Below are 22,651 nucleotides of genomic sequence, written 5' to 3' on the forward strand. Positions count from 1 at the left end.
GGTTTGGGGTCCGTTTGAGTTCTATAGCTCAAGGTATGATTTTTACAATATGACTATAGATCTGATGGAAAACAGAATCATAGCCACCCATGATTCCATTGTTAAAAAAAAGTTCTACTAAGAACTGATACAGATACAAGACATGAAATCTAAGTAAACCATTGAGATGAACATGTAGTCAACATTTCATAGATGTAAACATGATATCCCATGCCTCTAACATGGAACATGATATACACATATCAAAACTTTTAATTGAATTTACAAATACATACACTAGCCAAAATCAAGGGATATCAAGTACCTTAGTTGATGACTTGAGTAGTGAACTACAGTCATTTTCTGTGCAATCCATCATGTAGATCATTGGAACTGGGTAAAAGAAGAATAAAAACCAATGAGTGGACAGAAAAAAAAAGTAAACAGGTAAAAGGAGCTAAACAGAAAGTTATACCAAATGAAAATACAAATGCCATCTACGCCTTACCATTCCTTGAATGTCTGATATACCTCGCGAACCACAAGTTCTTCCAGCTTATGATCATCAGGTTGAACACTTGTTACTAGCATTGTGATATCAATATCAAAAAGTTTCCACCTCTAAACGAAGGCTGCAAAGATACAAGGTCGAACAAAATTACATTATTACCCTCACGCTAAAAGTAATGGGAATTTAATAGTGATTTATTAAAAGTAAAATTCCAACACTCCACCAATCAGCGGCCTTATCATGGCCCCTCCCTTGTACAATTTCAGGTGTCATACCTTATATTTAGTAAGGAATGGAATATGGGATATGGGAAATATACCTTATATTTAGTAAGGAATTGAATATGGGAAATCATTTCAAAATCTTCAGTATCTGCACCCATCACTACAAATTCAGAAAACCCCTATTCAGGTCCCTTGTAACTGTTTAAAAAAAAGAAAAAACAAGAAGTTAGAACCAACATTAAGAACAAAATATCAAAAATAAATATCAAAACAAATCAGAATAATATTCACAAAGTTGATAAACTTTGGTTAAGAAAAAGAACAAGAAACATAGCCAATTTAGTTAGGCATTGAAACAAACCTGAATAATATCAAGCATTATGCAACTCTGGGAAAAGATAAGAACTTTATGGCCTTCCGGAATAAGATTACCCTGTAATTGAATAAAAAAATCACATTGTAAATTTGTACCTGATGTTATGAAACACACATTCAACTGATTAAGATTTTCACTGCTGTTATGAAAAATCTTCATTTGTACCTGATGTTAAGAAAAATCACATTGTACATTTGGATGACCTAGAAGCAAAAGTTTTCACTTTATGTAGAACCATGAACTATATAACAGTGTATGGCATGACCAAGAGAAACTTTATGCTGCAAATCCTTCAAGGATGGTTAGCAACAATCATCTTTCATCTCATTATCAGACCGACTTCCAGCGGCAGCAGCTGGCAAGGAGCTCATTGATTTCTTCTAATAATGGGCATTGGAGTGAAGGTGAGAATGGAAATAATGATATGAGACTACTGTGACCAAGGGTATGATTGTCAATTTCTAACACAACATACCATTTTCTGTTTTCACCTGGAATTAATTTTCACAAAATAAAAAAAAAACATATAAGGTTTTCTCAAGTATCAACTATAAAAAATAAAAACCAATTTCCACTAATCTCGATTGATGTTACTGCTATTCAGATGAAAGAAGAAGAGGAGAGAAGTAAAATAGAGAAAGGAAAAGAAGGAGCTACTGTGGATCTTATGCAAGTGCTTCTTGCCAGCACTAAAGAAGTTAAGGAACAAAATGATGAGTTTGTTGATGTGGTGAAGAAAACCAAAGGAAATAATGGAAATTTGTTTTCAAAAGAAGCTACAGGGGGGAAAACAGTTTTCGAGTCAGGGGCATCAAGGGAATTTCTCGAAAAATGAAGGTTCAGGGGTTTTTGCTGGAAACCGCAAGCAGGGGCAAAAAGGGAATTATCCGAAAATTGGAAATTCTGGGGCTTCTGCTGGAATTCGCTATCAAGGGTATAATGGGAATAATCAGGAAAATTTGGAATTTAGTTTTGATAGAGGTGGGAAGACAGGAGGTAAAAATGGGCAGGGGTATTATGGGAATATTCAGCCAATGAAAGGAAAGTCTAATGATTCAAAGATTGAACAGGGGAAAAGTTGGAAAAGTAACAAGGTTATGGGAAAGAACAAGGATGGGGGTGATGTTTCAGAAGTCAAAGGGTTTGTGGGGAATAGTTCTATGAGTCGGCCTGACCAGGAAGCTAAAAAATCAGAAGCAGGGGTAAATTTTAATGGTAACAGGCAGGGCTATATTCCGAAATCTGGGGCTCAATTTCAAAATCAATATTATGGCTTGCTTTTAAAATCGATTTCATTAATTTTATATAAGAAGGGTACAGCTGACCTAATTTTATATAAGAACTCTAGAATTGATACGTACCTTTCTCTTTGATAATTTCTATTAAGATGACTATTGTTTAGGGCTATCAACAACACCGTCATCTCCGCTACCATAGTGTAATAAACAAAGCACCATTGAAGGCCCTTCATCATCTTCCGCTGCCATTACTTCCTTGAGTGAAAATTTCGAACTCGATGGGAGAGGAAATGAGTCGCCAATAAGAAATCTGAAATCATAAAATCAGATGGGAAGAAATCTGTGAAAAGAGTTGAAGTCGTTTGAGATACCGATGTAAATCCTTAGAAATCTCATTCGAGAAGAGAATGGAGAGCCGCTTCTTTTTTTGGCGCTGAATCGTTTCACCACCGGTCGATCACCACGGAAACAGGAGAACTGGAAGCTTAAAATAAAATAAAACCCTACACATATTTGTAATCTTCAATCGTCGGATCTAGGGCAGAAGTAGATGGAAGATGGGAAGTAGAGCAGATGTGAAAATAACCCTCAATCGCTAGTAGGCTATGGAATCGTTAGCTTGTGAAAATTTTGTGAGGCAGTGGATGTGGGTGAGAGGTGGAGACGATGTAGGGTAGATATGAGAGTCATATGGAAATGAATGTAGGAGAAGAAGGCGGGTGTTTAAAAAATTTGGGGATTTCATTTTCCCTCTTAGAGACGCGCGTTTCTTAAAAAAATATAAAACGACATTCACAGAGGACGCACGAGTGCCCTCCGTGTTTTTAATTTTTTTACATGAGACACTATTTAAGGGCACGCAATAATGCGTGACCCAAATCCTTAAATTTTTTGAATAGACGACACTCTTTTAATGTCACTCTCCTTTGCGTAACATAAATCATCGAGTGTCATGGTTTGCACGTCGTAAAAGGCTATTTTTCTTGTAGTGTCGCTGTCAGGTTTTATCTAACATGGACTAAGTCCATAGCTATCGATGTTATCTATTAGGCACTAAGTCCATAGCTGTCAATGTTTATCTATAGGGCACTAAATCCATAGCTGCCAACGTTCATTTATAAGGCACTAAGCCCATAGCTGCCAGGGTTTTTAGAGTACTTCGGTGAACACGTCGTTCACAAACACCTACAGGTTGTGAGCCTACTAGCGTTCCACCGGACTGTCTAGAATAGTCCATGGTCATCATCTATACTCTGCTAGATGACTAGATCATCGTTAAAGTCAAGTCTTCTCATAATCTTTTCACCTTTCATGATCTATATCGTCTTTCATCTCTCATTATTCATGTACCCATCTTTACCCAATATATTTATAAGTATAAAATACATATACAGTTTAAATCACGTAAAACATGTATAAATCGTTCATCTAGCATATATATCAGGAACACAAATAATAAGCACATATAGCATGTATTAATATTAAATACTTCATATTTATGTGTAAGATGAAAGTAACTATGCACTCACTTGTTAAAGTGAGGACTCGAAATTCGGGCAACGCTGCATTTCTAACAATTGTCTTTTCCTTTGACAAAACCTAATATCATTATCACTAAGTCTTAGTCTGATATTTATTGCGACTAATTATTAGTCTAGATTCATCATTAATTCAAAGTCTACTTCGAGATCAATCAAGTAAGGAACAACCAGGTAGGATCATATCGGAGGTAGGGTCCGTTTGGTATACGAAGTATACTGTTTGGAAATCCCACTTTAAACACCTCACTAAATCTAGCTTAGACATCATCCCCACAAGTAGATATTTTAGTATAACGACTTGGAGTCACTGATAAATCGTGTTTATCGGTTCATACTAACGATAATGAACTTAAATATAAGTTATACTTAAAGTACGGTAAGCATAGCTTAACTTACAGGTGGTTTAGCGAGAAATCGGGCTATGCGCAGGCATAACTTCTGAGCCAAAAACTCTTCTTCTCGGGACCTTCTGGCGCTCTGTACTCGCTACTAACACCTAGGAGGTGCTAGGGAAAGGCTTAGATAGTTTGGGGGTGTTTGAGAGAGAATGGTTGAGAAAGGTGTGAGAAAATAAGCGATTTGCGTCTTCTATTTATAGGCTGGAAATCTCATGAACACGGGGCATTCAAGAGCTGAACTCGGGGTGTTTGCTTGCCATGTGTTGCCATCTCGTTCCAAGTCGTGGGGAAGAAGGTGCGGCTCAGATTGTGTTACGTGTCACCCGCATGTTTAGCCCAAAATTAATTATCTTCTAAAATCCGTAACTTTCGCATACGAGCTCCGTTTTTAACGTTATTTATATACATGCGTAGGTAGCGACATGATCTACAACTTTTGTTTAAACCCCGTCAGCTAATTTTGAATTTATTTTTAAAGTTTTATTTTTGATTGTCTGTTAAAAATTCATAACTTTGTCATCCGACGTCCATTTTTGATTGTCTTTATATCGTTGAGCTCCTATTAACGAGATCTTCAGTTCTCGTTTAGGTTGTGTCGGCTTAAATTGATTGATCTAAAATTCAATTTTCGGGCTGTATACTGCTATGCAAAATCTTAAAACTTCATAACTTCCTCAAATGAAGTCAGATTTGGACATTCTTTATATGTACTCTCTCGGTTTAACATATACTATGAATTTTGTTTAGATCACTAAGGCTAAAAAGTAGCTTATCAAAAATTCACTTTTTACGATACACGGCGCCGTTCTGGTTTTGTCGTATAACTTCGACAGGTCACAACTTCATTGTTATAAGTCAGTTTTCAACGTTCTTTATATGTACGGAATCCTTGTGACATATACTATAACTTTGGTTAAGATTATGTCTTCTAAATAATCTTCTATCAAAAAGTCATTTTTAACGTTTATTATCTCTAAATTGACTAACCCGAATATACGGGCGTCACAATGTAGTCCGGGCATTCCAAGCTATGAACCTCCATGTCCTTTTCTTGGAAACCTTCTTAAAAGACCTTCAACCTGTAACCATGAACTTTGAACATTTTTCTCATTAACTTACCAGAAAACCATTTAAGATGAGAGTCATAGAGTAATACCTTCTGACCAATCTTAAAGGTATTACGAGAAAGGTACTTATTGTGAAATGCTTTGGTCTTGTCTTTGTAGATGCGTGAGTTCTCGAATGCTTAAATTATGATATCCTCTAACTCTTGGATCTCTAGCTTTTGGTGAATACCCATTTTATCAATCTTCTTGTTTAGCTTTTTGACAGCCCAAAAAGCATTATGCTCCAGTTCAATTGGAAGGTTGCAGGCTTTGCCAAACACGAGTCTATAAGGTGACATCTCGAGTGGAGTTTCATATGCAGTTAGGTATGCCCAAAGAGCATCTTCTAGCCTCAACTTGCAATCTTTGTGTTTTGTATTCACTGTCTTCTGAAGTGTGGACTTGATTTCTCTATTCGACACTTCAACTTGTCCATTTGTTTATGGGTGATAAGCTATAGACACCCGATGTTAGACTCCATACTTCTTGAAAACCGATCCGAGAGCTTTGTTTCTGAAATGTGTGCCTCTGTCATTGATCAAGGCTTTTGGAGTTCTAAACCTACATAAGATGTTATCCTTGACAAAATCTGCAGTAACTTTAGCATCATTAGTTCTTGTTGTCTTTATCTCTACCCATTTGGAAACACACTCAACAGCCAAAAGGATGTATAAGTTCCCAAAAGATAAAGGAAAGGGACCCATAAAATCAATACCCCATATATGAAATATTTCACATATCAAGATGAGGGTCAAAGGCATTTGGTTTTGGGAATCATCTCTCACAGCTTTTACAAAAATAGTAAGAGTCATGAAAGAGTCAAGGCCAACAAAATCCACAATCTAAAATTTTTCTAGCAGTTCTTTAAGGACCGAAACGCCCTCCACAAGCATAACTATGAAAAAATTTGAGGATGGATTGTACCTCATGCTCTTCAACACATCTTCTCATTACCTGATCTATGTAATGTTTCCAAAGGTACGGTTCATCCCAAATGTACATTTTTGCATCTTTCATGATCTTATCAATCTGTGACCTCATAAGATCGGTTGGGAACATCCCTGTGACCATGAAATTGAATATATACGCATACCAAGGTGGCATCTGGATAGAATATAAGTGCTCGACTGGGAATGTGTCTCGAATGGTGTTGCATCTTCGGGTTGAACTATTCGGCTCAAATGATCGACGACTAGGTTTTCCTTCCGGCTTTTACCTTTGATCTTAATATTGAACTCTTGCAAAAGCAACATCCACTGTATCAACCTCGACTTCGAATCTTTCTTGGTTAGTAAGTGCTTTATACCTGCATGGTCCGAATAAATGATCACTTTAGTTCCAAGGAGGTATTGCCGAAACTTCTCTAGTGCAAAGACAATAGCAATCAACTCTTTTTTTATTGTGGTGTAGTTGTTTTGTGAACTATTAAGGGTCTTGGACGCGTAGTAGATGACATAATGTGCTCAATCCACCTTTTGACCTAATACCGCCCCATCAGCCGTGTTGCTCGCGTCACACATGATCTAAAACAGGAGATCCCAATTAGGTAGTTGGTTTTGGATTAGGTGTATAAGACCATAACTATAATTGGTGTATACTTGAATTGATAGTAGTATAGTCACCCTCAAACTAGCAACTAGACATGATAACTCTAGGAGAGAGAGGTTAATTTATTATTTGATTAATAAATTGAAATAAATGATTTATTAATGTATTATAGAAATAATATATTAATTAGAAATCATATTATTTAATTAATAATTAATCAAAAATTAATTGGACTTAATTTTGGGATTAATTGAATTAATTAATAGTGCATGGGTTGTTTGGTAATTTATTGATAGTTGAGGAAAGAGGTTCTAGAACCTCCGTAGAAGGGGTTGGACAAAAACTTCTAGGAAGGCCCTAGAATTTTCGTCCAATGGATTTTGGACAGGAATTCATGGGCTGCTTGGTCCTTAAGCTAAAGAATTAGGATTTCCTCCTAAAACCCTAGCTTTGGCTCTAAACTACCTTACCTATATAAAGAGCCTTATCCCTTCACATTTTCGGCCATTTGAAACCCTAGAAAAGCAACCGAAATTCCTAGCACTCCTCTCTTCTCACCTCTCTCATTCTCTTGCTTAGTTTTTGTGTGATCTACTAGAGGTGTGACACTTATGACGCTTGCTGTCAAGGTTCAAGAAGACTTGGATTTTCATTGTTAGTGCTACATAACAATCAAAGATATGTTTACTAACCCTAGTTATGTTTTTCGAAAATAATATAGATCTCCTAAGGTTTTCCATTTGATGTTCAAAAGTTGTATACTCAATTAGAGAAAACATATATCCAAGAATTTAGGGTTTTATGCACACAATTAGGATTTTGTTTGTTATGCTCAAAACCCATCAATGGTATCAGATCCTTGACTTGTTTTCTATTGAATTGATTACAATTATTTGAATCTGATCTATTAGGGTTTATGGCAATTAAACTCTTTTGGACTTAGGGATTTTCGAAATTAGGGTTTCCTTAAGCCCTAAGTTTCAAAAAATAGGAAAGGGTTTTAACCCTTTCCCTTGCCCTACAAGTTTCGAAATTTAGAGTTTCCTTAACCCTCATGATTTCGAAAATGGAAAGGATTGAAATACTTACCTTCCTCCCCAATATTAGCTATTTTCGAAAATTAAGTATTTTGGTAGGGTTTTCTTATTTTTGGTAATTATCTCCTTTTTTGATTAATTGGATAATTATAAGATTTGATTTATCTCTCCCATGATTTTTGTAATTTAATGGGGAGATGATTAGGTTTAATTATCTTGATTAATTTAATTGGATAATCCTCAAATTGATTTAATAAATTAATTAAATGTTTAATTAATGGATAATTATTAAATCATATGGTTTAACTTTATATTTAAATTTAATTTTTTTAATCTTCATAAATTTGATAATTAAACCTAGTGTTTTGAAAAGTTTAAAAAACATCCTTATGGATCTTATTATTAATTTAATTAAATGATTAATAATAAGATAATCAATAAATCCATAAGATGGTTTAAATTTAATTAAATTAAAAGTTTAATTTATTAAAAGATTAAACCCTTGGATTTTTAAAATGTTTTAAAATACACCTTATACTATAAGTAAAATTAAATGTTTAATATTTACTATATGTATAAGACTAAGTCAATCAAACCGCTAGTACGCCTCATTCACGAAGCCGATCTATATGGGGAGTTTAAGGAAGCGGCCTATAAAATGACCACCATTGGGTATCCACTCTTACCCACCGTCCCCCTTGATTGGTGGATGGTCGTTAGCCAAACGGGTTTGATATGGCATAACCTCATTAAAAGTATAATGATAAAAAGTAACTAAACTATTTTATAAAATCCCACTCGTATTTACTTTAGGAAAAATGTGAAGTTGATGCTAATCCATGAAATTGCACATTACACTTTATAAGTCGTTAGTGGAGTGCATGTGGTTAACCAACACACTAACATGGGACTAATACAGGATGGTAATGGGTGTCTCGAAAATTATCGTTGATTAATGGAGAACGTGTGGTTAACCAGCACACTAAAAGGAGATGTTAAATGACATCGAGAGTACCAAGCTAATTTTCATGGTTATTCACATCTCGGTTGTGATCCTCGGCATCCCAATAACAAACGTGAGAGCACAATCGAGATTAAACATGCCATTGAATAGTTCAATGAATCTCAAATGATCTAGGAGTTTCATGAGATTGAAATTGGTAAATGCTTTACCTACCTAAATTAGATTCGAATTTGATTATGGCATCCCTCTTCAAAGTTTGAATCGAAAATATGGATCCTAGCCTTAATTTAAATTTGTGGGTTAATAATTAAGGATTAAAATCAACTAAATCGAATTCTTTTTTCTCCTATTATAAATTTCAAGTCCAGACAACAATGGTCTTCCTCATCCTCCTCCAGTGACTCTCCTTAAGTCATGTTTCCTTCAAGCTGAAAAATACGAAATTACTCAAGCCTTGTTGGCATGCAAACATCAGTATGGAAAGTCTGTGTGTGCGCATGTTCTGAATATGAAATTGTACACTGAGAGATTGGGAATGTTGGGTCTCATTTTCCCAAGGGAGCTAGCCATTGACTTGGTTCTACTTTTGCTTCCTGAGTCATATAGTCAGTTCATTAAAGACTACTATATGACTGACCACGACGTGACCCTAATTGATCTCACACATATGTTGATTGTTGCCGAAGCAGAAATGCTTAACAACACAAGTGAATCAAAAGTGTTTGAATGATCTGTCTCCTAAATTTCCATGGACATTGACGATGACAATAGTAGTCCAGAATAGATTTCTCTTCCCAATGGAAATGGATCGGCCAAGGTCAAACCATTTGACCATATGGTAAAGAGAAAGGCTAGTTCTGAGATAGTACCATGTGCTAATTCTAAAAGGTCTACATTTTCTATTGCCAATTGTAGAGGCATTGGTTGCGAAACTACCCTGACTGCCTGAAAGATCTTAGTGATGGTAAAGTCAAGTCGTATGACTCCACTTCAGGTACATCCATTATCTAACTCCATTATTTTTATAAGTTCCTATTCATAGATTCTTAATACATGATGTGATGTTCATATTTTGATGTTTTGCAGGATCTAAGAGAAAGATGGGAGCTTAGGAAAAGTGAGCTGAATCTGATCATGAGAGGTGGATTTCGGTCGGATGTTTCGATGATCAAATTTTGGAAGCTACTCATAGGAGTTATGATAACTTAATAGATTGCTTAGGATATGTTTAGAAACATAGTTTTCATATTTTTGCATTGTAAGGACAATTTTGTTTTTTGCTTATTATCAATAAAATTAAAATTTTGTTTTATCTAGTTTACTTTATATTTCCTTGACACGGCATTTATGAAAGTGTTGGTTACATTTCTATTATTAACAATATTAATCGTGGATTTGATTCTTGTTATATTGTTTGCGGTATTTTCATAATTAACCAAGTGAAAAGGAATTATCATCGCCCAAGTTTCACTTAGAAAGAAACTTGGAGTCATTCAATTTAAATTGCATGATGAATGAGAAAGTTGATCATTGGAAGATTATGACTGATTCATTGATCACATGTTTACGTGAGTCAAGTGAAGGACTAATGGATCTAGTACATGTTGATATGACCTATTCAGATCCACAACAAAGGATGATAGATTTATTTGTCATGATTTACTGATGTTTCACTAAGTATGGTTATGTTTATATGATTAAACATAATTCTGATACTTTGAAAACTTTCAAAGAGTGGCAGAACGAGTAAGAAGAATCTGTTAGGCAGAAAGATAAAAGTTTCTCCAAATTTAGTATCGTGTTTTGTGATCGTCTTAATGATTGTGGAACCATGTCATAATTGATCCTCGAAGAACATACGAGTACAATTGTTTGACTACGAAGAGGAATCAAATATTGTTGAAATGGTTAAATCAAGAGATGATGTAATGCCCTGTTCCGAATTGATTCCTAGTATGAGACTGTGGCCCGAAGATCGGTCATCATAAGGATTAGGGCTTTTGAAAAGGTAAGATCTAGGCCCATTTTGGTGCGGGTGAGGTATTAGAAGTGATCCGGGTGTTCGGTTCGTGTTTTGGAGCCTAGGAATATTTCGGTAAATTGTCTGTTCAGGCTTTTATGGAAAATGGATTTTTGTTTGGAAGGTTTTAAGGTATGAGTTAATAGAAGTGTAGGGCTTCTCGTTACCTTTCCGTGGATATAAGGATCGTTGGAATTAGGCGTACATAAAGCGTATGTGGGGCGTACTAGTGAAGAAGGCAGTACGCGGGGGGGGGGGGGGGGGGGTTACCTTGGAGTATGTTGGGCATACTGACCATGATGGTTGCGAATGTTCTTTGGAGTACGTTGGGTGTACCATATGTACGCTGGGCGTACGACAGTCAGATCAGAACCCTATTCTAGGGTCTTTGACCCTATTTAAGCTCCTTATCTCATAACCTAACCCTAATATCTTTAGCCTCCACCCTCTAAAACCCTATAAATTGTCCTTAATCATTCATGGTGGCATTTTGATCTTATGGAGTCCATTTTTGGAGTGTTTGGCCCCTTTTCAAGAAGGTGGATTTTGATGCAAAGATGGGGATCAAGGAAAAGCTTATGGATCTGGCTTTGGTGACTCACTGTCAGCTTGATGAAAGTATAAAGCTCTGAACTTGACCATTGATATCTTGGATCTCTCATTTGTGAGTTTTAGTTCATTTTGGTCCCAAGGAGGAGATCTAGTGGTCTTGAGTTCATTCCAGGAGCTTTGAGTTGTTCCTCTTATTTTTTCTGAGGTTTAAGGTCCGTAAAGTTGGTACCTTTAAAGTTTAAGACCATCTATGTGGGAGTTTGAGTCATTTCCATGAAAGAAGAATGCTATTTGATCTTTTTAGAGCATGCAAAGTCATAAAGTTGCCAACTTTATGCCTCGGGACTCATCAAACGATTTAGATCTGAGTTTGGTACGTAAAGTCTTAAAGTATTAAGCGCTTAATGGATTTTGTGAATAAGCTGTTTGTACGCCGGGCGTACCATGAAGTACGTTACGCGTACAATCTTTCGCCCAGTACGCTAAGCGTACAGAAGAGGTATGTTGGGCGTACGCTCTCAGGAGGACTTGGGCCTTAGCAGACTTCAAACCTTTGGGACCTAATGGTTTTGGGCCTGGATTTGCTGGTAGTTGGGCATGAATGTATCTTTGGGCCAATATTGGAATAGTTGGGTCTATTGGGCCTTGTGGCCTAATATAGAAATGGACTTCGCATTTGTGGGCCTCAGTTTGGGCCATTTCTTGGACTAAGTTGTTGTGGGCCTTCGTGGGCCAATTGGGAACATGTTTATGGACTAAGGAAATTATTGGGCTTTAGGATATGGCCCATTGGAAAGGCTTGGGCCCAATTTGGAAAGTTAGGCCATAGGTGGGCCATAATTGAGCCTTGATGATTATGAGATATTGGACCATCAGAATGCCAAGTGTTTGGACTTGAATAAATGGCTGGGCCCTAAGGTAAGACCATGTAGAGGTTTAGCCCCAATTTGGAAAATTGGGCCATATGTTGGGGCTTGGTTGATTATTTGACTTTTGGGCCTTTAGAGTGTGAATTTGGGCCTTGGTTTTGAACCAACCTAGGTTAGGGGTAAAATGGTCCTTTTACCCCAAGTGTGGATTTATGGTTATGCATTGAAACCTAAATGGTTAATTAGGTTTTGTCTTGATGATTGGCAGTTTGGGGATCGATCGGCCAGCAACCAGAGATTTATTTGCGGGACTTTGGCAGTGTGAGGTGAGTCTCCTCACCATACCAATGGGTGGAAAGCACCAAGGCCGACCCATTTTGTGATATTTAGTACACTAGTCGATGTAGTGATATTTAGTAAGGTAGTTGGTTATATGCTATGTGGTATGCTAGTTGTTTATGTGATACTTGCATGAAAGACCATGGGGGGAGCCCATGACACTTGGATATAAGACCATGTGGGGGAGCCCATGGCTTTCCAGGTAAGGACCATGGGGGAGCCCATGACACTTGGATGTCAGACCATGTAGGGGAGCCCATGGTTTTCCAGGTAAATACTATGGGGGATCCCATGGCACATAGGTGTGAGACCATGTGGGGTAGCCCATGACATCCTGGAGTAAGACCCTAGGAGGAGCCCACGACATCCTTATATGTTTTTTATGCATGGCTTATGTTATTGATATAGTTTACGTGATTATATGGATTATGTGGGGTATGCTTCGGGGAACTCACCAAGGTTCGTGCTTATAGTTTTGTTTATGGTTACAAGTATCATCCATTTGGAGAGGAAGGGCCCGACTTGATCGCAACACACACACCTGTGTTTTCCGCAATATGTGATTTTGGGATAAAATCTAATAAATGTTTTTAATTAGTAATGATTTGGAATGTTGAATTAAACGATATCCTTGTTTTGACTATAATGAAAATAAATTTTTTACCCTTGATTTTTGAGTCGTTACAGATGAGTCATACTTCGTATCCAATCATAACTTAAGAGTCAGACTCTAGCAACTATAAATCGTATCTTGAAGATTGTTTCGTACTAATTAGGTTTATAACACCTCATGAAATGTGGAGTAATAATGTTTTCTGACTCTTGCACATTGGAATTGGAAGTTGTGATGTTTTGGTTAAAAAAACCAAAGGATGAACTAAGAACAATTCCATGAAGTGTTTTCTTGTCAAGAATCCATACTGACTTTTGAATATGTGTTTTTCTCATCAAGGATTGTTCCTTGAGAGAAAAACTTATATGTCAAGAAGTCAGTGGGAGTCTTATTAACCTTGAAGAGTTTCAAGAGTCAATCAAGAATAAACCTTTTAGTTATCACTAGCACACGACCTGAGGTTGATAACCTATCATGTTAAGTTGACACATTCTTGTTTCTGTGCATCTTCCAATTGAGTTGGAAATGCTTATGAGTTATATGGTTCTCATGTGATTGCAAAAGGCAAAGCACATTGGTCAGTGATAGTACATTGGTTAATAGAAGTGAACTGCTTAAACAACATGGAAGCACTTGTAGGCCCTTGTGCTAACTAGAAGACAAGAAATTAAGAACAAGTAAAGTTTAGTCCATGAAAGCTAAATTAGAACTTGAATTTGTCATAAACCTTGTCTTATGATGGTAGTTTTGAAATGATAGATTCATATGGATGGGAATACATACACCATAAAATCTAGGTGGCAAAAGGTTTTGCTATAATTCATAAAAATTATTATGAGGAAACACTTTCGCTAGTAGATTTTAAAAGATTTGATAAATATCATTATGGTTAGTGGTTGTGATAATTTCATTCTCAAATTAGCAATATGATTACGACATCCCTTTTCATAGTACGAATTATGAGAAATGGCAAGGAACTGTTTGAACTTTCAGGACTTATAACTATAATTTCTAAAAAGGTTTTAAACACACACATATGCTATCTAATGAAGGTGTATAAGTTTGAGAAGTTTGACTGAAGACTTATCGAAGCATTACGTATCAGAAATCTACAATTTAGTAAGAAAGTCAAAGAGTATTGATTTCTAGAACTTTAGTTGATTTATGGGTACATGTCAAAGCTAGTGGGAGCATAATTGTTATACTTATAGAGGCATAATTGTTATATCAGTAGGAGCATAATTGTTATGCTAAGTGTTGCAAGTTGGCAATACTAATTGTAAGAAACAAAGATTTAAAATTTGCAAATTGCAAAGTTTGGGAATTGTTTCGGTACAGAAAGATTTAGGGGAGAGGGCACTCATACTTTATTTTCATATCTAAAAGTTTAGATTGAAGTTTTTGATAAAACTTAGTCCTGGTCATAAATGAATATCATGTTGAACTGGTTCAACATAGAAAATTCGATATATGGAAATATTATATTAAGATATTGATCAGACGTCTGGTCTTTATGTAATACATTGTGTGTCGAGTCTCATATGCTTCGGATATAGGATTGTTTACATATGCTATAATATTCACTTGTTCTGATTTTTTCAAATGCATTGGGTATAGAAAGGGAAAAGGACTAGAACTTGGTGTGACTAATGTTGTTAAACAACTATTAATAACACTATGATGTTTACTCAAGATTGGTTGCTTGTGGATAGTTGCAAGTATAGTATTAAGTTGGACAAACCATATTGACATAATTCTAAATGGAGGTGACTCTTGTTTAGAATTGACAGTCATTTGGGAATATGGAAATATTTCCATAGTGGAAGTTGATTGTTAAAATCTACATGTGAGTTGGAAACTTTAATGCAAGGAAGATGTTCAAGGAGTGTATCTTGAATTTGAGACTTCGTTACCATGGAATTTTATTTAGTAACAAAATTCCAATGGAACATTTTGTAATATTGTTGGCGAAGTCTCTGTGACTTTGAAGCCTCGACATCACAAAAGGATACTGCATGTAAGGTTGAACTTTAACACATTTAGTAGTAACACGAACTTAAAGTTATGAAATAGGCATCATTAGAGTAATATCCAATCGATATGTTCACAAAGGAAGGAACATTGAGAGACATAGTATGCATGTTGATAACATGACATGACTGATGTTTAATTCAAGTGTTTAGTTGATTACTCGAAATATTATTCAAGGAATAAAGTCTAATTGATATGATGATTAAATAATAAGATTTTTATTTATATTCAACAGTTTTGAGACCATAGTTAATTAGGTTATTATTGTGTTTCATTTAGCATGTTTTACTTCCCGAATAATTGGATTATTCAAACATCCACAGTCGCTTGTACTTTTGGAAGTAAGTAGCGAATTAAGATTGTCATGAATTGAATTGTAGATTGTCTATGGAGATTAGACCTAGCAATGGTTTTGCTGTAATGTACATGAGTACTTAGAAAATGGGAATTTTTAGTATTGGATAAACCCACACTTAGATAATTACTTCATAGATTTTGTCACGAGTAATTTTGAGACGATAATATATTATATTCTTAAAACGGAGATATATGAGTTGTTGTTTATAGTTTAGTTATGCATTGATAATGTGTAAACGCATCAGTAAATTGATGTTATAAAACGTATTGTTGTGCATGATTTGATGAGTAAATAGTACAAGCATATAAGTCAAAGTTTATTCGTTACTTTTTCCCTCAAGGGAAAAGCGATATATGTGGGCTCCTCGATGATTTGATGTCGACATCTAAAGTGCTTGTGTAACATCTCGACTCCCAAGTATAAATTTAATTAATTTATACTCATTTTGACAGGGCAACTCAACGAGTTGGAGGTCCCGACTCGTCGAATAAAGATTGAGATAGCCGCGTGGCTTTTAGAATCTACTCGACGAGCTGGAGGCCCCAACTCTTCGAGTAGAGATTGATATAGGCGTAGTCTAGACCGATCGTTGAGTACGAGACCTACTTGCTTACTTATGAGGTGAGTCTTCTCACTATACTTACCTGAGTGGTAATCATTGTGCGACCGGAGGGTCTTATGTGCTTATATTGAGTTATGTGATAATGCGATATATTATGCATTTTGTCTTTGTGATTTATGTTGTATATCATTCTGTGCCTTATTGAGTTACTCTGTCTTTGTGGGATCGGAAGGGACTTCACTAAGATAAAGGACCGGAAGGTCCAACCCGAGCTGTGAGATCGGAGGGTCTTCACCGAGACACATGACCGGAGGGTCCTTATCAATATATAGCTCTGAGAGGCTAATTATCTGTGTGTGGTATTTTGGGGAACTAACTAAGCTTCGTGCTTACTGTGTTGTGTAAAATGTGTTTCAGGTACCTCTCAGGATCGCAGGAAGGTGCCGACATGATTGTACACACCAGCTTGAGATTATTTTTTGAGGATTCTGGGATAAAGTCAAACATTTTGTTGTCTTGTGTTTTGAACAACTTATACATTTGGGTTTTGAGAAATGTGAGATTGTATTTTGTGTTGTTTTAAAAAAGAAAATTTTATTTGAAAATTTAGAGTGTTACAGCTTGTCCAAGGGCTCTTGGATGGGAGTTTATGGGCTGCTTGGTCCTTAAGCTAAGGAATTAGGGTTTCCTCCTAAAACCCTAGCTTTGGCTCTAAGCTACCTCACCTATATAAAGAGCCTTACCCCTTCACATTTTCGGCCATCTGAAACCCTATAAAAGTAGCCAAAATTCCTAACACTGCTCTCCTCTTTCCTCTCTCATTCTCTTGCTTAGTTTGGTGGTGATATACTTGAGACGTGACACTTGTGACGCTTGCTCTCAAGGTTCAAGAAGAATTGGATTTTCATTTTTATTTCTACATAAATATCAAAGGTATGTTTACTAACCCTAGTTATTTTTTTCGAAAATAATATAGATCTCCTCGGGTTTTCCATTTGATGTTTAAAAGTTGTATGTTCAATTAGAGAAAACATAAATCCAATAATTTAGGGTTGCATGCACACAATTAGGATTTTGTTTGTTATGCTCAAAACCCATCAGTTGGATGATTGGAGTGGAGGTGAGTAAATCCTTCAAATGATCAAAAGAATCCTTGCATGGCTGAGTAAACTCAAATTCAACATCTTTTTGGAGTAGTTGACACATTAGCACCGTGATCATTGAGAAATCTTTGATTAATCGCCGATAGAAACTTTCATGACCGAGAAACGAACGAACTTCCATAACATTTTTCGGGTAAGTAAGACTCTTGATAAACACTATCTTGGCTTTGTTAACTTCCAAGCCTTTTTGGGAGACAATATGACGTATAATCAATCCTTTGTCCACCATGAAATGACATTTTTCATAGTTAAGTATAAGATCCGTGTCAATGCACATTTGCAGGATTTTTGTTAGATTGCTTAAACATTCATCAAAGGAGTCTCCATAAACTATGAAATAATCCACGAAGACTTCAATGATGTTTTCAACATATTTAGAAAAAATGCTCACCATTCATCTCTGAAATGTTACGGGTGGATTGCATAGACCAAAAGGAATATGCTTATAGGAAACCGTGCCAAAGGGACAAGTGAAGGTTGTTTTCTCCTGGTCTTTTGGGGGTACCAGAACTTGATGAAAACACGAGAAACCATCTAAACAATAGTAGTGAGATTTACCTGCTATTCTCTCTAACATTTAGTCAATGAATGGCTTGGAAAATGGTATTTTCTCGTTAAGGCATTCAACTTTCTATAGTCACTACAAACTCTCCACCCGTTTTGCACACTGGTTTGCACCAAATCTCCCTCAGAATTCTTGACAACTATTACCCTGACTATTATCGGGACAACCTGAACGAGGCTCACCCATTTGTTATCAGAGATGGGGTAGATCATATTTGCATCCAAAAGCTTCATGATTTCTTTCTTTACTACCTCCATTATGGGTGGTTTTAGTCTTCTTTGTGCCTCTCAGGTTGGTTTGAAGTCTTCCTCTGTGAGAATCTTGTGCATGCATAACAAATGACTCAGCCCTTTGATATCAACGATGTTCCACCCAATAACCTTCTTATACTTTTTAAGCAAAGTCACTAACTCATCTTGTTCTACAATGGACAAGTTGTTTGAGATAATAACATCTAAAGACTGCTCTTCTCCAAGGTATGCTTACTTCAAATGATCTGGAAGAGTCTTAAATTCTAGCTTAGGTGCCTGCACAATAAAAGGAAGAAGTTTTGTGTTAGAAATGAGCAATTTCACTTTGTTATTATCGCACATCATTTTCTTCCCTTCTTCCATGATATCTACAATTTCCAACAACTCCTCATCTAGCTTGAAATTTTCTGCAATCTCATTGACTGAATTGTTGTCAAAATTCCTGCTCAAAACTAACTCCAACAAATCATGGTTAGTCAACTCAAAACATTTTTCAGTCAAATTTTGGATCATATCAACAAAATTTATACAATGAACATCACTTGGGTACCTCATTGCTTCATATATATTGAAATGGCGACTTCCCCATCGAATTCTATAGACAATGTACCATTGTAGACATTATTTTTTGTTCTTGCTGTTTTTAAGAATGGTCTACCTAAAGTATGGAAATTAATGTTGGGTGGTCATCATCTCCCATATCAAGCACATAAAAATCTACAGGAAAGACAAGTTCATTAACTTGCACTAAAAGAACCTCTAATACACCTTTTAGGTGTACTATAGAACGATCTGGAAGTTGGAGAATCACCCCGGTTTTTGTTAAAGTGTATGTGCCAATAGATTTATAAACATAATATGGTAAAACATTAATTGAAGCTCCTAAATCTATCATAGCACGGGGGACAAAAAGATTTCCCAATTTACAAGGAATGGTGAAAACACCCGAATCGTTGCACTTTGGGGGCATCCTTTTAAAACTGCATAAACATTTTCACTAACTTTTACTGACTTATTAACTCACAACTTCTTTTTAGATGTGCAAAGTTTCTTAAGGAACTTAGCATATCTATGTACCAGTTTGATCGTTTCTAAGAGAGGAATGTTGATTCAACTTTTCGGAACATTGCCATGATCTCACTATCTTCTCTTTTTTTATTGTTGTTAAAATTTTATGGAAAAGGTGGTGGTGTTATCTTTGCTTCTTTCTCTTCCAGATTCTTTTTCTCCAACTATTTTTCTTTATTTTCAAAGCATTGTGCTTTGGGTTCTTTTTGGTTTGAGGAGGCAACTTTCCTTGATTCTCCATTTTGCTCATCAGTTAAACAAGTTGTGTCATTTGTTTCTCAAGATTCTTGATGCTTGCCTTGGTTTCTTGCTGAAAACTTTGAGTGCTAGTGGTAAGAATTTTCACAATATCTTCTAAGTACATACTTGAGGATCTGGCTTGTTGAGGAAGATGTTGATGTTTCCTTGGTTGGTAACTTTGTTGCAGAAATGGCGGCCTTGCTTGGTAATGGGGTGGTTGTCTTTGTTGATAGCCCATGTTTTGATTATTTTTCCACCCTTGATTGCCTTGGGGCTAATCATAAGCTCTTTGATTATGCTCAGAATAGCCTCCCATAGCATTTGCTTATTCATATTCTTCCTTGCAATTGAGGACATATATCGGTCGGGTGTCCTACTTGAGTGCAAATACCACAAGGACGGGGTGTGGATTGCACACCTTTATCCTTAGCAATCATCATTACCACCTTAGTCATCTCGGATAGTTGAGCTTCAATTTGAGGGGTGTTCACCTCTTTTACACCCCGTGGTGCATTTGTGTACCAATATTCATCTTGACTTGTATGCTTTGAATCCTCTGCCATGTTTTTTATGAGATCCCGAATCTCGACAGGGGTCTTATCGGTCAAGGATCCTCCACTTGAAGCATTAAGAAGTCTTTTTCCTAAGGATTATCGCCATCAATGAATTATTGGATGGTTTGATACTCACTAATACCATGCTTCAGGCAACGAGCACAAAGCCTTTTGAACCTCTCCCAATATGTATGAAAGGATTCTATCTTGTGTTGTTTGATCCCAATTATCTTTCTTCTTAGGGCTGAGGCTTTCATTTTTGGGAAATATTTGTCTAAGAAGAGGCATGCAAGGTCCACCCATTTATTGACCGTCCCCAATGGAAGGTCATAGAGTCAATCTTTTGATGAGTCTTGCACCGCAAAGGGGAATGCCCTAAGCTAGATTTCATCCCCGTAACATTGTGTGGTTTCATGCCAACATACACAACAAGGAGCTTTATGAGAAATTTTCGGGGAACTTTATTTTCTAGGCCTTTAAAAGTTGGGAGTAGATGGATAAGACCGAATTTTAGTTTAAGGTTTGTAGCTATCGAATAGGTGATGCAAAGCGGTTGTTGAGTAACCTCTTGCCTCGCCCATTGGCGAAGGGTTTGTTCGGGCAGGTTTGGTGGACCACGGTTGTTGTTGTTGTTGTTATTACCTCCATTTTCTCCTTGGTCTCCCATGGTAGCAGTCGGAATTCAGGTTTCTATGGGTATGAAGTCTGGGATACTATGAGTGGGTGAACAGGGTGGAGTGGTATTTTTGGATGAGGATGGTTGAGGTGACAGTGTGAGGGTTTCTGTTACACTTGAGAGGGGTATGTCCTCCCAAATGTTAATGACCGGAGGGATAAATGATGAAGAAGTCCCGGAACCAGGTTGCCTCTTACAAAGCATAGCTTGCTTCCGTAACCTCTTTGCAATCTTCTCTATCTCCGTGTCAATTGGCAATGATGTACCTATACGAAAAAAAATCTAGGCATAAACAATCGGTAACACCGTTTCCCCATAAATGGCGCCAATTTGTTAGGTGTGCGAAATCCAACAAATAATAGGGGTATAATAGACTCCAAATACACTGCTTTAATGCACTAAAAAGCAGTACAAGACAAGCATGATCGAACCACAAAGACACGGGATAAAAGTCTATACCTCTTTGCGCAAGGTACTTTGGTCACAAATGAGGTTTTGTTTGCAAAAGTTAAATAATGAAAATAACAATCTACCTTGAAAACATCCAGAAAAGGAAATAGATTTGTAAACAGGTTGTTGAAATGGTTCCGGTTCTAGTTCTTAATAGTGACATGTAACTTGATTACAACTTGATGTAATTTATGATTGTTATTCTATGTTGGTACTGAAAGATATTAACACGCTCTAATACCTCTCGCTTGCCAAATTATCTAACCAAAACACGCTCTTTGACTAGACATAGTTTTACTAATTCAACCTAAACACGCTCTTAGATTGTATTGAAAAATTGCATTAAGTTTTGTACAAGCTTCCCAACAATATTCATTTTTTCTCATACGTATGGAAGTGTGAAAACATGTGATATATGTTCTACAAAAAGAAAACTTATTGTGTTTTACCAATTATTAACTTTATATAACTATTAAGTGCCCTAAAAGTTAATTAACTATGAAAGTGGCCAGTTAAACACAAATCCAATTCAAGGGTTCTAGTTTAAACAAAAACATAATCACTAGACTTGAAATGTTTAATGCTTACAAAATTAAAATCAAAAGTGTTTGCAATGATTAACAGACTTCAAGAATTCCTAAAAATCTTCCAAAACCACCAGAGAAAGCTCCCAAAATTGTCTGTTTGTAAAAATGGCGACTTCCCTGTTTTATTAATTGCTCGCGATTTGCTCACGTGCCTAACTCAAGGCCATGCGTTTTTAGCATGACCATGCCTTTTGCCCATGTGTTTTTAGCATGACACATGCTTTTTGCTAAAAGTCTAATAAGTCTTCATAGTTGGCTCCTTCTTCGGTCTAGCTTCACTCTGAGTCGTGCTGCTCAAATATAAGATGAAAAAGGACAAACTACTCAGTGTCAGTGTGACACGAACCATGTTTCAAACGCAGTCCTTTGCTAGGATGATATACAACGACTCAGATTATGTCTTTATGTTTTCTTCCATAGCATGACTGGTCCATCTTCTGTTCATGCTACATGCTCTAAGCTCCATGTTTAATGCTCTATAATGCCAAAATAATAATAATAATAATAATAATAATAATAATAATAATAATAATAATAATGAAGTACCTTCTCGATCAGATATACAATTGTCCAAATAATTAACTAAATGCAATAATTATAAAATAGAATGTAATGAAATGATGAGAATAAACATGCAAAATAGGTGCATAAAATAAAATGCATCTATTATATTATTTTCCTAAAAATTGAATAAAAATATGATTAGTTTACTTAATTTCCCTATATTTTACGTTGGTTGAAAATTATCATATAGATTCGTAACTGCAATTGCTTTTAATGTAAAGACTAAAACGTTATGTGATTTTCTAAATTTTCAGTTTTTCACTTTAT

This window comes from Lactuca serriola, chromosome 1, assembly GCF_051521515.1.
Source record: "Lactuca serriola cultivar US96UC23 chromosome 1, Lser_US96UC23_V15, whole genome shotgun sequence".
NCBI lineage: Eukaryota > Viridiplantae > Streptophyta > Magnoliopsida > Asterales > Asteraceae > Lactuca > Lactuca serriola.